Source organism: Podarcis filfolensis (genome assembly GCF_964270895.1).
Source record: "Podarcis filfolensis genome assembly, chromosome: 5".
Taxonomy (NCBI): domain Eukaryota; kingdom Metazoa; phylum Chordata; class Lepidosauria; order Squamata; family Lacertidae; genus Podarcis; species Podarcis filfolensis.
Window position 1 is genome coordinate 57,443,914 of NC_139608.1, and position 17,450 is coordinate 57,461,363.

At 39.5% G+C, this 17,450-nt stretch overlaps 1 long non-coding RNA gene across 2 annotated transcripts; it reads right to left on the reverse strand.

Annotated features, from left to right (window-relative positions):
- Window positions 1–2,272: 2,272 nt before the first annotated feature.
- LOC310764013 lies at window positions 2,273–15,497 on the reverse strand. 2 transcript variants are annotated; one of them, XR_014548972.1, is made up of 4 exons: window positions 15,393–15,497; window positions 9,453–9,569; window positions 3,033–3,165; window positions 2,273–2,368 (listed from the first exon to the last, which is right to left on the reverse strand). It is a non-coding gene; the product is annotated as an uncharacterized lncRNA (long non-coding RNA). The 2 variants fall into 2 exon arrangements; XR_014548973.1 differs by lacking the exon at window positions 3,033–3,165 and adding an exon at window positions 5,026–5,103 and having other exon boundaries at window positions 2,292–2,368.
- Window positions 15,498–17,450: the final 1,953 nt, after the last annotated feature.

Genomic DNA, 17,450 nt, shown 5'->3' on the forward strand with positions numbered 1-17,450 from the left:
TCTTTGTTCTAGCCTGTCAATCTCAGCTCACTTGGAGTTCTGTCCCTCCTTCACATTCTCACGGCTAACTGAGTCCAAGGACCTCGCCCCAGCCTATGTCATTCAAAGCTGAAACCCTCAACCTGGCCTTTGCCTCTGCCCACTAGCACCCAGCAAAGAAGGAGCCCCACTCCTCCTTGCCTGGCAGTTTTGCCTTCTGATGGTTTCCCACTAATGGCCCATCCAGCTAGCTTTGCCAAGCTGGCCTGGCTTCTTAGCTTAACAAAATCCAGAGGGGTTCCATGTTTGTCAAAGTTTAAAGAAACCTAATTCTAACTTTTACTAAATTCAGGAATTATGGGAAGGATCTGGCACCCAGGAATTTAGATGAATCGGCCTCCCCATCATAAAATCCCCAGGAAATGGAGGGCCATATCATTATGTGATCCACCCACAAATACCCTGGGGCCTCCCTGTGGGTCATAACCCACAGCTTGAAATACACATAGTTAAAGGATTCGACTGGATTTACTGGAACTAGTGGAAAGTAGCTTGTCACACTTCCATGCTGGACAATTTCAGGCTGGCATTAAAACATTTACTGCCACCAAAACATCTGCATTCATCTCCTAAACAATTTTGCAAGGGGAAGAGACCTTGGCCTGCTTTTGGTTTTTGGTTTAAGTTTAACAAGCTGGGAGAGAGTGTGTTAATAGGCAAGGGCTGGAGAATCAAAATGAGGTTTCTAATTCTCTGAGACATTTGAATAATATTTCCCACTATCTGCTAGCCCAGCTCAACTGAGTGATTAGTTCATCTCTCCACCGCACAGCATGCAAACGGTGCTGTCAGTGGAGCTAAGTCACTGGGAATCGATGATGGATCTTTGCAGGAGCTTCTGTTCAATCAATGTGTGCAAACATCTACTCCTCACTATGTATGTGGTAAACAATTTCAATGTATGTCTCCTAGTTTATTCAGTGTGTGTGTGTGTGTGTGTGTGTGTAGGTGTTGTGGGACCCAGGTAATTTCCCAGGCTGTATAATACTTAATTGAAATTATAAAAAAACTACCCAAGTTCTTCCCCCCCACCCCATTTTCTTTTTGTAAGTAATAATTGCAGTAGATGCTATAATTTAAGCACCAATTTCTGGAGTATTTAAATATTAATAAAGTGGTTGAAGAAGAGGCAGAATAAGGCATATATACATTTTTTTTTAAAGCCCTCCCTCAATTTCTCCTCTACAAAAAAATCCTTCTTCCTTAATTTCACCTCCTTTGGGATGGTTTGGGTCCTGAACTCATTGTGAGATCTTCAAACACATAATAAGAATTAATCACCATTAGTTCTCTATTTTAACAGCTGCTTGCTACCTCCATAACCCAGTGCAGCTGCAAACTTCTCTCCCTTTGCTGACATCATAATCCCATTACGGCTGCAAACTTACATACATAAAATGCAGATTTAAGCTTTTCGCTCGCTCGCTCTCACTCTAAAAAACAACTTCTACTTCTTAATTGCTTGAGCCTCCATCAGAAGCATAAAATCACTTCTCACTTGGCAGCTCATCTTCTTGTGGCTTGAAGTTTAGAAGCATGCTCCTTGGCTGCCTGTGTTATTAGTACACCCCAATGCAAGTCTGTAACCCGTCGCCTGAGATTCAGATGCCCACGCGTGGGCTGAATTATCCAGATGTGGCAGCTGTGCGTGTGTCAATTCCTTTCTCTTCACCTTCGAGCTATATCATTGCCATTGCTGGGAAAACATATCACAAGTCTACTAAGGAGCTGGGACTGCCTGGGCGCTCTGCTTAAAGCTGTGGCATATCTATTTTCTGTTGAGTGGATACATGTAGCTCCTTGAAAAAGATCAGAGCGAGGCTTTTGCTTACAAAATGCAGTCTTTCCCTAGACTATGTTCAGCAAAAGATTTGTGGCAGGTGATAGCTCAGTGAGTAGAGCATGAGACTCTTAATCTCAGGATTGTGGGTTTGAGCCCCACTTAGGGCAAAAGATTCCTGCGTTTCATGGGGTTGGACGTAGATGATCCTCAAGGTCCCTTCCAACTCCACAATTCTATGATTCCATGAAAAGATAGAGACAAAAAGAAAAGAGAAAACCATATTGTGTGACCCTCAAAGCACCTCAAAGCGATTTCACAGTAAAAAGAACTCAAATTGCCAAAACAATTCCATAGATACAAGCCATTTTTAATATAACAAGCCATATGCACACACCAATTAAATGCAATTCTGTATGTAAAGTCAATTTCAGTTCCAATCCAGATACAGAACTTGATAAAGATCTCCACTTGCAAGGCTTATTGACAAGAGAAGGTCTCCTGTTTGTTGTTCCAAAGCTTGTTTGTTCTTCCAAAGTTGCCACCAACCTAAAGTTTACAGAAGTTATGGTTGCTAAACGCGGGGGGTGGAGATACAAAGCAGTAGATTCGTTACTGCATCTACAGCCCTAATCGACCCTATTGTCCAGGACAGAAAGGGGGTGTGTCTTTTTTTGTTGTTGCACCAGCTGTCAGGCTGGCCCAGTAGAGGGGTCTGAATTGGGCCCCTCACCAGAAGTGGGGCACATCACCGTCTCTGCCCTATCCCTGAAGCACCCCATTTTGAGACCACACACTGCCTACTGCCAGTGACAAGACCACTGGGATGGAGAGCTAAAATAAACACATTAGGGTTTTGTTTTTTAAAAAAAATCTAAACTCCATTAGAGCAAAGATTATAAATATTAATATCAGAGTGATTTTAAATAACAGTAGAATTGTGTTAAAATGCATGAAATTATTTTTAAAAAGTTATAGCCTGGTGCTGAAAGGACGTCAGGGTAGAGGCCAGGTAAAATTTCTCTAGGGAGAGCCTTCCACAACTGGGGGACTACCACTAAAAGGGCTCTCCCCTTTGCAACCGCACTTCATATGTCAGATTGGCAGGGAACTCAGAGCAGAGCCTCTGATGGTTATCTTGGGTAGATGCATAATATTTGTATCAGCAATGCAGAGCAAATGTTCTCTGGCTGCAAGGCCTGTGCATACTCACCATGAAGTGAGTCCCAGTGAACAAAGAGGGGCTTTGCACTGGACTGGTCCAGCAGTCAGTCTTGACAGGAAGCTTTTGTAACTTGTCCAGCTCAAGTGATACAATTGACACCAACTTTGTTGAGCTTTTGGCACTGGGGAAAGAAGTGGGTTTCAGTGGAGTTTACTGTCAGATTGGATCGTTGTGCATCCTTTACTTTCTAGCAATTTTATTTGCTCTTATCTTCTCCTTTGTTTTTATGTACGGTATATGAATTCTACTTCTAGTTGTTACCTACTCTGGAATTTTTTTTGCAATGAAGAACAGGATAGAAGTGTTTTAAATAAATGGTGTTATCTGTGTAGCAGCTAAAGCAGTTTATTAGGATCAGTGTGTCCATCTCATTTACATAATCATAATCATCATTACTTTTAAGAATGGTGTGCTTTTTAATGAATTCTCTGTTAAAAATAGGTTCCCCTCCCACCTTTTCTTTCCTAGTTTGGGATCTAGATTGTGGGGTCATTTTCTCCACCATTTCAATAGCTGTGTCTTGATTCTTTTAACTCCTAAACACTTAGGTTTGAGATAGATAATTATGTTGCTTAATAGTAAATTGCACTGCAACATGCCCAGAGGGATCTGAAATAAAAGGTATTTAAAAATCTACCATGTTAGAAAAGCAAGATAATTTCAACTAATGAGATTATCAAGGATAATCAGTTTACAAAAGCCCATTACGAACAGATTCATTGATGTCTTAAAACAGCAAAGAAGAATCCTATTTATTTTTTTAAATGAATTGCTTTTTCGAATGGAAATAGGCTGTTTTCCATTACTTTTTATTTGATGATTTTTGTAGCCCCATCTGCTGTCCATTTATGGAAATATCTGGATTAGGATTTTGTAAATTACATGTCTTCCAATTTAAAGTGGGCAATAAGTAAAATCTTGGATGCAATTTCCTATCAAACCAATGACGATGATAGTTTACACTGCCTTGGCTTGTGGTGTCATCCATACACACTGGAGCTCAATGCGGCTTTTGAACAGTTATGTATGGAATTGCAGCCTTGATCAGTTTCAGAGAACAGTTTTGCCAGACTAAACCCCCCTGGAAGCCAAAGATGATACCTAATCTCTCCTTATAACATGGAAAATATTTTTATTAACCCTTTCTTATGGACACTACTCTTAACAGAAAGCAATACCTGCATAATATTAAAGCACCTACCTAAGAAAATAAAGGAATGGGGAACTCTTGGGCCCCTACAAATCCCATTTCCCATGAACATTGATCATGGTGCTTGGGGCTGAAACAGCTGGAAGAACAGATGCCCAACCCCAATCTAAGAGAAACCTTTTTGAGGGCCAATAGTCCCCTGCCCCATCTTCTCCATTTGCTTAAACTGGACCTGCTAGTAAGTGACACCCAGCAAGTGTGTCTATGTGCATCTTTGGTGAGCCTGCTCACATATATATCCTGAGCACACACATGCATGCAGGTGCACACATACACCCCCCACATACACATATGCACATCATGAGCTCTCTGTCAGTGGAAACCAAGTCCCCCACTGTCAGCGTTCATGCAGAGAGCGCCTTCTTTGCAATAACTTTCCTCCAAAGTAAAGCAGAAGAAAGTCAAAGCATATATTGGGGACACCACCTGGAAGGAGTTAATCAGCTCCCTCAAATGAAATGCTAATGGATCGGTGACTCCTCCATGGCTCCAACCCATTCTACTCTTTGTAATATAGAAAGCACAGAGGAAGGGCACATTTGTGTGGGAAGAACCATGTTTGCATGCAAGACTGGATCAAGGGGGCAGATTAGCATGGCACGTGCACTTAAGCCCTAATATCTTCTGCGCTGTCAATTTTAGCTTTGTGCGCTAAGAGGCATGCATAAAACCGCAGCTGAAATAGCAGGCTTATCCGACAAGCCGTGAGGATCCAAATGGGAAGATCTGAACCACAGTGTCTCTTTGGTGTGCAAACTATGCAGGACTTACTGCGTGTTGGGATGTTCACTTGCTAGCTGTTCCATGCAATTTTCAAGCCACATCAGGGTAATTTGAAAGCTGCAGCAGCTGTACAGAAGTAGTCATGAGAACCTTGTTAAATTAGAGCTACAGTATGTGTGTGTGGTTTCTGGAGAGTAGAAAGCGAGAAGTTCTTCTCTCTTGTTTCCTCCCTCCTGAAACTTTTCTGTATAATAAAGGGCAGGGAGGTTTTTAATCTTATTGTTCATCTTTGTACCAGGACATGTGTTAGGGGTTTAAGCAGACCAATTCCCTCTTTTATGTCCTCCAATTCTCCTATTTCCGGCTGAGGAAAGTCTTCAAGGACACCCCATGGGCCCTGGAAGCTACTGGTGAAGTACCCTGCTAACCTTGGCAGCAACGGCTAGTCAGTGCAGACCAAGGCTGGGTAACTTTTTTGGCTCAGGGGGCCAGATCCTTATCAGGATCTAGTCTCATGGACCAAATTTGACAGGTGGGCAGGGTTGCCCACCTGCCATTCACCTGATACCACAACAACATCAGTTGATTAGGCACTTAGAAGTCCAGAAGCTGGAACTTTAAAGCACCACACACAGTTATTCCAGGAGGCCTTGGCTCTATCACCCATCAACTGATAGTCACTAGTACTGAATCCTGTTTTCCCTTGATAATGCACAATTGGGAAGGCACTTTAAGGCAGCCACATCTCTTCCTGCCCCACACTTGACATCACATACAATGTCAAATGTGGGTAGTTGGGTGTGGTTTGGAGAAATTGGCCTCGTGGGTCAGATTTGAACCGCTGGCAAGCCATGTTTGGCCCACAAGCCAAGTTCCCCAACACCAATGTAGACAATATTAGTTGAAGGAGCAATGGTCTGGCTTGGTATAAAAGCGGCTTACTATAATAAGCATATTCTGCCATTTTATGGACCTCCGTTCTATTTGCAGGCTATGTTGACCAAGGGTGAGGAAGTTGTGGCCCTCAAGATGTTGGGCTGCAACTCCCACCATCCCAAACCATTTGTGTGCTGATGGGAGTTGAAGTCTAACAGTATCTGGAGGGCCACAGCTTCCCCAACCCCTGCTGTAGATGCTACCGGGGAGATCCTCTGCCACAAAAAAACACCACTTCAGTATTCTTTTATGATTTCTATGTCTTCTCTAATAAAAGTACCAGATTAGCTTCCTTCTGCTTAGAGACAATAAAAGGTGAATGAAAGATGTTGTGGTCCAATGAGAGCCGCAAAGCTTCTGAGATGTCACAGAGAGTGTGTAAATTCCCAGTCAGTTTAGATAACTATATTAACCAAAATATCCTACAACCATATTGGCTTATTCATACACTTATTATTTATGTAGGAGCTGCTCTACAATGGCACCGTTTTATTTATTTTAGCCCTGAGCGAGCGCGCTGCACGAGCATCTACTGCATGCCTATTAGCCTGGTTCACAGATGAAGGGTTGTTACAGTTCCTGAACATTTTCCTATCTCTTCATGATGATTTGAAAGGTGGCTCTCCTGACCTTCTGTAACCTAAAATGATTTCAAACTTGTCTAAATAATATACATGTTCTGTCTTCTTTTGATTGAATGATGAATAGCACTTAAGAGTGATTGATTGGGGGCCATTAACATGGCCAACGTGTTTAGAATGGATCACAATCTTTCCCTCGTCACCATGCTGTATCCTATGAATTTGTCCGGCGTCTCTTTATTTCTTTGTCTCTGGCCACTGCAGCATGTTAACTTCAGCCAATTGGCAAACAAGCAATCCCTCTGGCACCGGCACAAATGTCATTTCTTGGATTGTCCATTAAGGGGCTGGTGCAAGGGATATGTAGCTGATCCTTCCAAAAGAATAAGCACATCCTCAGGATGAAGCATTCTGTCTTCCTCATTCCCTCTCTCTCTCTGTGTGTGTAAAACCAGCATTTCTAATAATAGTTAAATCATTGATATTTCTTATAAATGACAAGCATCCCGTTTAACTATGTATCTATCTTACTTTAGAGACACTCAGGCAACAAACGTGTTATATGTCTTGGATAGAAAGTTACATGCAAGTCTTCCACTGCAAAAGAAAAACTGAATGATTTCTCACATACACGCTCCATTGGTCATTTGCACTTTTCATAAGCATGGCTCTTAATTTGGAAGCCAAATGAACACTCCAACCCTAAATGTGTTTAGTTGGAAAGAAAGTCCCATGGATGGCAAGAGAATGTATTTCCTAGCCAGCTGTTTAGGATCAGAATATATCTAGGTATAGATATTTTAAAAATCTTACTGTAAACAAGTTTTCCTTTACAAAAAAAATAAGGAAACAATATAAGCAGGAAAGCCACTTACATACTGATGAGCAGAGGGTGGAGGAGGCAGCCCTGGGGTGGGAACTATGAGCTTCGGAAGGATTCATGAGGATAAACAGGACTCCCAAGTCCTGTCCTTTATGGAGCTGAAAGGCCTTTGGGACTTCAAACTTTTCAGATCTTTATTGAGAACTGTACTACACATCCCCAGGAGTATACCTTCGGTGTTTTTAACAGCTGAGACCAATATATTTGCAGTGGCAATAAGTGTTCATTTATACCTTTTTAGTTTATTAGTCTAAGCCAGGGATCAGCAAACTGTTTCAGCAGGGGGCCAGTCCACTATTCCTCAGACCTTGTGGGGGGCCGGACTATATTTTTGGGGGGGAAATGAATGAATTCCTATGCCCCACAAATAACCCAGAGATGCATTTTAAATAAAAGCACACATTCTATTCATGTAAAAACACCAGGCAGGCCCCACAAATAACCCAGAGATGCATTTTAAATAAAAGGACACATTCTACTCATATAAAAACATGCTGATTCCCAGACCGTCCGTAGGCCGGATTTAGAAGGCGATCGGGCTGGATCCGGCCCCCAGGCCTTAGTTTGCCTATCCACGGTCTAAGCCATGTATGTCTGAGTGCAGACAGTCAAAACTTGCTGAATGAAACAAATGCGAATCAGATCCAGTAGCTGAATCTCTGGGTGCCCCAAATGAGGGCTTGTGCTTCATTCATCTGACTTACCTAATGGGAATATAAGGGTGGGGTGGAGGGAATATACAGATAAAAAATAATTCCTAAAGACATCAATATTCAGGTACCATCAAGTAATCATGAGGAGACAAAATGTAAAGCATTTGAACGAATACAAAGCATATGGTAAGAACTGGAGTGCAACAAATGTTAGATTTCTGAATATCTGAATCAAAGTCATATGTCTTTTACTTTTTAGTGGCATACTTGTACTGTCAGAAAGTTGCTTTGGGGGTGCAGAATTATACCCATATATTAAGCCATTATCTTTACATAAGGCTTATCTATGAATATTTCAGCCATAACAGTAAATTGCAGGTGGTTTTGTATAGGTAACATAGCACTTCTGGGAATCCCCAGGTGCAGTATAAGTTCAGTGGAACCTTACAAATGGCACAGATTATATTTCTACGCATCAATTATATGGGTTTCTGGATACTTGAACACATAAATAAATAGACAGGTATATCAACTAGCCCTCTGGGGAATAATGCAATATTGTTTGTGATTGGAAAATATTACACAAGATCTTGCATTTGGTACGTGGGTACCAAAGATAAGAATTTTCACTTTCAGCAAAGAGAGGGAATCACACATAATGGCTTCAGTTGCAAGAGGCATTAGGAGCTACTAAAGCACAGTGTGTGTGTGTTGGGATTCTATGGATTCCGGTACAATTTTTATTTTTTGCCAGCTAGACACTTGTTGTTCTACAAACAAACTCTCCCAGACAGATGCTCATTTGGGAAGTAGCAGAATGGCTGTGTTTCCATAGCAAATGATTCACTCCTGATTTTCCTGGATCCTTTAAAACACACGCACACCATTTTCTTTCATGTAATGATTTGTGGCTGCATGCATGCATCAGGATATTTATTTCCTGTTGTAAACAGCATCTTTACTAACAAATCAAAGGGTCATTTCACATTGACGCTTTTCATTATTTAGCAGTCAGAAGTGCACATGAAAAACGGCAACTGAGAAGTTGATCAGAGTCTTTATTTGAAACCCACAGCTATTTAGCAGTTGATGAAGAAGTTAGCAAACTCTCAGGGAAATTTGGAATGTTTCCCTCCAAGTACGGAAAGAGATTCTGTCACCCGTACCAAGTTTAATCAGCATGAATGCTGCTCGAAAGACATACATTTGAGGAAGCATTTAGCAAGCAGCATAGTACATTAGTGTCACAAACACTTTATGCTTCCAAACACGTTGCCCAGTGTGGTTATCAACAGAAGTTAACAGATGAACAGTGTGAAAACACATAGCAGTGTCAGTGCGTGTTTAGAAATGAGGCATGCTTTGGAGGAAACCGGGATGTCAAAAGGACAGAGATGAAAGTGGAATGAAGTCAAACCATACCTCCGTGCTGATGGCCAAGCATAGGAAAGGAATCGCATCTGTACCTCATATATAGATGTCTCCCTGTGAGTTTAGGAAAGTCCTTGCAGCCCAAGGGCAGATCATCTTTACAAAGCCCTACAGTAATAATAACGGGTGCATTATGAAATTGAGCGTGACTCTTGCATTATGAAAGTGAAGATTGCTTAGGGGGTTTTTTTTTGGCCATTTCACCGGAACTAGAGTCTCTTTGCATGTTTACTCTTTAAACATGCTTCATTTGGGAATGTAGTTACTTAGAGACAGAAGACAATCTTAAGTAAACACAACTGACATTTGGACAGTTAGGGGATGCTATTCAACAGAAAAACAATGATCCTTTATTATCTTCATAGCAATTCAAAGAAGCAATGTCATTTTGAGAGAAAGTTAGGGGGTGGTTGGTTATAATTTGTCCTTTGTTTAAAGCTTTTTGTGATTATTTTTTTTGTGGCTCACTCTTGATATATTTTCTAAGTTTTTTTTTTTGTCCCAGAATCTAACTCTTTACAGGTGAGTGTTCCAGTAACTTATTTTTATATTTAAATGAACCACAAGTAGCAGAAGCAGGTAATCTGAAATTGACATGGGGAGAATTTTTTGCTGGGGTTCTATAGGAGACCACACATATATAGGTACAAACACACACACACACACACACACACACACACACACCTTTTCCTACTAAGTAAAGTTATCAAAGGAGATTTGCTTTCTTTTCAATACACTTGAAGAGTGCTTTATGATCCTGTTGCCCGGCTATTAGAAAAAGCTTAGCTTTCAACAAAGGTAATTAAATTATAAAATCATGCCTGCAATCATCAAACTACTCATAAAACAAGAAATGAAAAAAGATCTCCACCCCTGAAATAAAATTCTTGAAGGCTTCTCTTCACGTAATATTGCTCCCTGATGTTAATTACATTTAAATGGAAGAGTACTATTTTGGTATCATTCATATGCCTTGAAAAGTACTTTCCAGTTTATCATACCTGTCAACCCCTGTGCATCACAGGCTAATACTTTATTAAGAAAAAAATCATTGGGGAGCTGCTGATCCCATTTAAGTACATTGGGCAGAATGTAAGACTAATTAAAAAGCATATTTTACATTATTAATTTCTGAGTTTCACTTAATGAATGTGAAATGACAAGGCTACTATTTTTACATTCAGGCTCTCTGGGTTCTTTAGTCAAGGGAATTAAATTCTAGGGATTTTTTTTTTTTAACCAAAGATGCTGCTTGAGAGATTTGTTTTCAAGAGCAACTAAGCTTTTTGAGCAAGGTTTTTTTTATATAAAAAAACCAAAACCTGGAAGTACACCAAAGCATATTACAACCACTTAAAAGAAGAGTTAAATAGATGTTGTTGTTGGGATTTTTGTTTTCCATCTCGATACTATAAAAGTATTTTAGATGAGGTATAAAATATGGTTTTTAAATTATATTATGATTTGCAAACACTAAAAAATAATTGCAGTGCAGTTGAGAGAGCACGAAAACATCTAATCTTTATTGTGTAAGACAATGCGATAAAATATTTTACAGCCAAAAGCTCATTTTGCATCTGGAAAATTGTGTAAACTGATGGGGGAGGGGGGAAAATCTCATTAAAACTAAAGGTTTTTTTTTAATATTCTTAAAACAAAGCAATAGACTATAATTGCAGTTCTACTCCCACTCAGATTTTATTAAATTATACAGTTGTACAAATGTCTAATATTCTCTTTAAAGAAAGACATAAAATAAGAAGGGCTGTGAGATCAGGCAGGTTGATCTGAATTTATGCCAATGTTTCAGAGAACAATGCTGCTACATGCTATAAGAATTTTGTTTTGGGTGTTGTGTTCAACTAGAGCAGTGCAGTTGTTAGGAAGCACTAGATGCTGTGTGTGTTACTTAAAACTTTGCCAGGTGGAGACTGGCACTATGCTCCTTTTGAGTACTACATAATAACACATTTTAATAGGGCTGTGAAGGGAGGAGAGTCAAAATCTCCCCCCCCTCCAAATGTGCTTACAATTAGCTCTCTGTACTTTTATTGTCTTTTTTCCCCCCTAACCACAAAACTCACACTGGAGGCAAAGCTTAACTGCCAAGGCTTTCCTCGTGTAAATATTAGGAAATTACATTTGTACAAAATGCAGGGCTTTGTCAATGAGGGCTGGAGCGACTCCAACACAAATTAATCAGGATAAAGTTGCTCTGTGTTCAACATGACCATAGTTTATTTTCTTAAAGCATTAATTTGTCAACAGCTTTCCTGCCTCGCTGTGACTCATGCGAATGGCATTAAAGGAAGACCCAGATTTAGTCCGTGCTGATCTACCTTGCCGTTTTAAACAACCCATTCCAGCCATTTGAAACATTATACGGCTTAATTTTCAATACTGGCTTTTGCACAAAAGGCTTTGAATCATTTGCAAGAAGCAGAATGTTTTTTGCATTGAGAAAAATAAGTCATCTTTTTTAAAAATAATGTTAGCAGGGCTGACACAGCTAATTACTATAACTGTGTATTATGTCAAATTTATATTCAAAATTGCCACAGATAGTCTGCCTAAGTAAACTATGCTCCGAATGAAAAAGCAGCATTCTAAACACAGCTCTCTCACTTATTCCTGTCTTCCTGATGACATCACAGCATTCTTAATTGTAACCTGGTTTCTCAAACATTATCCATTCATTGTTCTGTTTCTGGAATGCACAATGGGATCGACGTTTCAGGCCCGCCAAAGCAAATTGAGGAAATGTTTCAGTTTCTCCTTTGCCAAATATCGTAACGACTTGTCCACAGAAGCAAACCTTACTTGTGACTGTTACACCACGAGTAAATGCAGCATTCTTATCAGACGCAAATGCTATTGTTCAGTCAGGGACTCCTATGATGTTTCTACTGCTCATACGTATACGTGAACAATTTAATTCACACGAATGGATACTCTCTAGTTTTAATTTGTCTTATGTCAGTAGCTAACTTTTCACAGTTGTGCAATTATAGCTGATTCAGCATTTAGCTTTGGGGAGACTTGCAATCTGTATTTCACTAGGTAATGCTAATTGCTTAATAAAGTCATCACATTAGGAAATAGGGAGGGGGAAAAATAAACAAATCAGCATTGTTTGTCTCTTGTGCTTTTTGTTTGTTTGAAAATCTCAACCCTCCCCGTTCTTCTAGAGCAGTTTATATTAACATAGGTGCCTGAATAATATTGGCACTCCCCTTGTTTTATTAGTATACATTTGCCTTGTTCACAGTTTTATTATTCAAGAATTCGGTTGTTGCCAAGTATTAATCAATATATTATGCTGCTCAGTTGGGCAAGCTGTACGAAAACATAGTGCCCCTAGGGTTAATACAGTCAAGAGCCAGAAAAGTGTTTTAGACATGTACACAACATGTGGTTTACTATTATCATTAAATGAGGTGAACTGGGACTCTATACATATGGATTTTGAATTGCATAAATTTTGATTGATATCATTTGAAGACTGAGACCCTGAAAGGGTAGATTTTGTGAAAGACAATACACAGGCCAGCTATTACCACATACAATAGTACCAGGGAAGAAGAAGAAAAAATATCTGAAATGAGCAAGGCAGCTGGCTTTTAAATAGCTAAAACATAACATCAATACTTATTTTGAATAATGGAAAAAAGAGGTAAAAGATGTTGACCTCTGCCTGACAATAACATGTTCCAAAAGTAGAACTGGTCTCAAGGGACTATTCCTGCACTCCACAGTAGCCACTACAATTTCCTCCCCCCTCTCTTTTTCTCCCTTGTTTTTTGCCCTTTCTCCTCCTCTCGCTCTCTCAAAAAGATAAATATTTTTTGAGCATTTAAACATTATGGACAACCGGCCAGAAAAAGAAAAAGAAAGAAAGAATTTTCACAAATTCAGGAAACACTTGAGAGGTAAAACCAACATCCTGAGACAGGAGACAGGCCAGCTTTTGACACCAAGGTTGGACCTGGGAGGCCTAGCAAACCCTTCAGCCAGGAAGTTCTTGCCACAGAGGTCAGGGCTTCGGGGACCTCGCATGAAGGCAAACGGGAACAGAACTTTCCATGCACCATCAAAACCAACAGGCCTTTTCATGGGAAATTTGCTGGAAATTTGCTGATCTGCATTAAACATTGATGAGATTTAGAGAGTAAGAGCCTTTCCCTCAACTTCTGGTGGCTTACAGGTTCATGCCGTTTTAAGTAGTGAATTATATAACATATGCAGGAATTTGAAAGGTCTCTGAGGCCTTTAAACCCATTTTTCTCCTTAACATGTGATCCGCACGGAAAATTATCAATACATCACTCCACGAGATTCATTCAATTTGCTCAGATTTGTTAAAACTTTATTCTGAGAGAGCACTGGATAATGCTTCATTTATTATTGATGCCCCATAAATGTATTAAAACATTAACCATATTTCTCCGCCATGGCATACTTCAATTCTCACGGGGTTGTGGGGGTGTAGAGGGGTGGGAGAAGTCCAAATGTTTCTCCGACTGCTACTTTAGTTTCCCCAAGGAGTGAGCATATTTGTGTTGTGCTACACCTTTAAGTGTTGATTAGGCTTTCATGTTAAGGTGACGGAAGTGTCATGCCGTGTTTCCCTTTAATGGGGTAATAAGCTGCATCAGCCACATGAAGGAAACGTTCCTTTTCAAGTCAAAAATGGCAAAAAAAAAAAGTTTGTGTGTAAACACGAAAAAGGCATTCTCCTCTCACTTCAGCTTAACTTGGGGAGATAAGCTTGGGGGGGGCGGAGTTGTGTGAATCTGGAACAAGCGTTTTGCCCTCCTTCTGAAACTAACATTCCCTATGAACTTCTCAGCATGTCATATACAACTCGACTTTCTTTCTTTCTTTCTTTCTTTCTTTCTTTCTTTCTTTCTTTCTTTCTTTCTTTCATGTCTCTCTCTCTCTCCCCATTTCTGTCATTTAAGCAAGAAGATAGAAGAAGAAACAAGCTTACTATTTTAAAATCCAAACAGTCAGATAACCCCCCTAATTTCTATGTTACTATTGAGAGAGAGTAGGTTATTTAAGTTTGGTGTTCATTTGGGGGGGGCAATCGTTTTATTCTTTTTCTTTGCTTCATTTTGGATGAGTGGGGCGATATATATTTTTGGTCATAAATGCCTCCTGTTCCCCCCTGCCACACCCTGTTTCCCCATGCTATCATTATTGGGTAACAATTGGAGCAAACATTATGGTGGGGGGGGGGGAAGGGACATAAATCAAGAAATAAAAAAATAAAAAACATAGTTTCTGCACATTTTCAAAAAGCACGTCGTGCTCTCTGAGGTCCTTTTCATTTTAACCAAATCAGGGGGAACTTGTCCTCACAGCGGCAAGGCAGATGGAACAATAAATCACAGGAACCATTGACTGCCTGCAGTGTACTCTCCACAGCTGTCACTTTTGTGTCTCTTTGGTTTTAGCTGACATGGTATGAGGTCCACTGTGAACCAATCTGGACTTTTTTTTTTTACAGTCATATCCATCAAAACGACCAGTACCCATCAACCTACTGCCGTGATCGATTCGTTTGCTTATTCTCACGCATAAGCCAATACTCAGCTCACTAGGTGAGGCTTCGGAGAAGCACCTCATTTTGGGGAGGGGTTTGCCTCTAGCTACAGCTGTGATTTTCTGCGCATTCTTGGCTAACGTTATTAAAGTTGCATCACGATAGATAGAGAGCAAAGCAGATAACACAGGCTTTATGTGGAAGAGCAGGGATATATGCAATAATGTCACTTGGCAATTGTTGGCTGTTGCAAATGTTTCTTTTTCAGTTGCGTCAAGATGCTTACCAAGCATTGAGTTTACAACTCGTTGTTGATTTTACAAAGTAAACAAGCAAATGTTATGTGCATAACCTTAGCTGTCTTTGTAAAGGTCAGAACGTACTTGCTAATTTCTCTTCCTGCCTTTTGGTGGCACTCTGATGCCAGCGATCGCCTCCAGTGTGTTTTGGAAACAAGACGTCCTTTCTTAACAAAAGACTCAATCTACAAAAGACTGCAAAACAAAAAATGATTAAATGTGAACTGTTGGAGGAAAGTTTACTTGGTGTAAAAAAAAAAAAAAAAAGCCCTGCAAGCACTAAATAGCGAGGTCAGCTGTAATTTGGGCTAAAGGTTACATTATACACACAGTGATTGCATATTCATGTTGGCTAAATGAAGATTTTCTTGTTCAAACTCAAATACTAAAGGCATAACATGTGAATATAAAGATATGGAATTCATGTGAGGCTGAAGCACCTTATATTATTTTTAGACAAGCATTAATCTAAACATGGCCCTTTGATTCCTTTTTTTTTGTTAAGTAGATGTTTCTTGGACTATTGTAAACATTAGAACAATTTTTAACAAATCATGTTTGTGAGCAATGTGGAAGTAGAGGACGTGTGTGTGTGTGTGTGTGTGTGTGTGTGTGTGTAGTCACACATTTTAGCACAAATACACAGGCATTATTTTTGAAAGCTGTTTCCAAAACCTCTGCTTAGGTCAAGTTAAATTTATTATATTTTATATTGCTGAGCTCCATGATTTTGAATTGAGGTGACAGCTGAAAAGCACCAGAAACTTTTAGAATCTCAGAACTATATATTCCTATAAAGGAAGAAATTAAAGTACCACTCCTAGAAGGCAAGTACGGTAATTGCATTTTAAAAATACAAACTTAAAAGAAGCATAACAAAACACCCCTTTCCCCCTTATAGATTTACGTTAAGAAAATACGTTTTCCATATGTTGACAATTCATGCACACTGCTTGTAGTTTAAAAAATCTCTTTAAAATATACCGTATTTCTTTGCATGATAACATGAAGATGTTTGGTCTTGCATTCTGTAAACTATATTCCCACCCGCTTTTTTAAAAAGCCTTTGATGATTAAGTGTTCCAATGAAATATCATTAGTGAACCTAGATATAGCAAGCACAGATTCATGATGAGAAAGGATGAGAAACAAAAATTGCCTCTATTTCCATACAAGGAAGGCAGAACTTGGGATAGGTGGGAAAGTTGATTTTAAAAAAGTCCAACTACCACTACTACTACTAATAAACCTCTTAACTTTAACCAAATCATTCTTATATGTTTTTATCAGTGCTGTTGCATGAACTGAAAGACACTGTTATAGACCAAATGGTGCCTTCCTTTACAAACTACAAAATTCCAGTGATTTCACCCATAGCTGTCAATGATAGGCAAATTGAAAGTAATTGAAAGCAGAGTGTAAAGCAAGCAACATCCTATTGGAGACACTGATTCTAGTACAACCAGTGGCTCTTTAAAAACCTGAATAAAGGATCACTCCATTCTGAGTATGTAAACATGCCGTGAAGCAAAGATATATGAAGCATCACAAGCTTCTGTTGGATGCAAATAAAGTTAGCAACTGTGAGCTTTTCCTGCAGTCATGGATTCTACTGCTGCTATTCACAAAACAAAACAAAACACTCATCCTTTGAACTCAACATACATTTTGGCAAAATAAGGACTGCAGAATATAACATGATGAGAAACGGACTTTCAATGAAGGCCTTAAGTCACTAATGTATATAAAAATAAGATCTACAGATGGGAAAGGTCAACAGTCCCGAAATATTTCCATTTTGAAATGAGCAAATTTTAGAACTGGGTTTCTGGTATAAAGGGTAGTTATCTTTATAAATAAAGATCTCTCTATATGTTAGTCCTAACAGCAACAGAAATTGGTATGTTTTCTATGAATCTTTCCCCCCAATTTGCATTCAGCAAAAGTGCAGTTGCAGCCAAAAATCCTGCAAGGGGGAAGACTGACAAGGAAATTTCTTCATTGGCTCGGTATGATAAATTTGGATGGCTCGTAAAGTCTAAGCTAGCAGTTGCAGCTGTTTCTTTTCTCAAAAAGCTAATCTTGCAAATACTATTGTACACATGCTTAATTTGGAACACTCATTCTCACAATTAGCTTGGC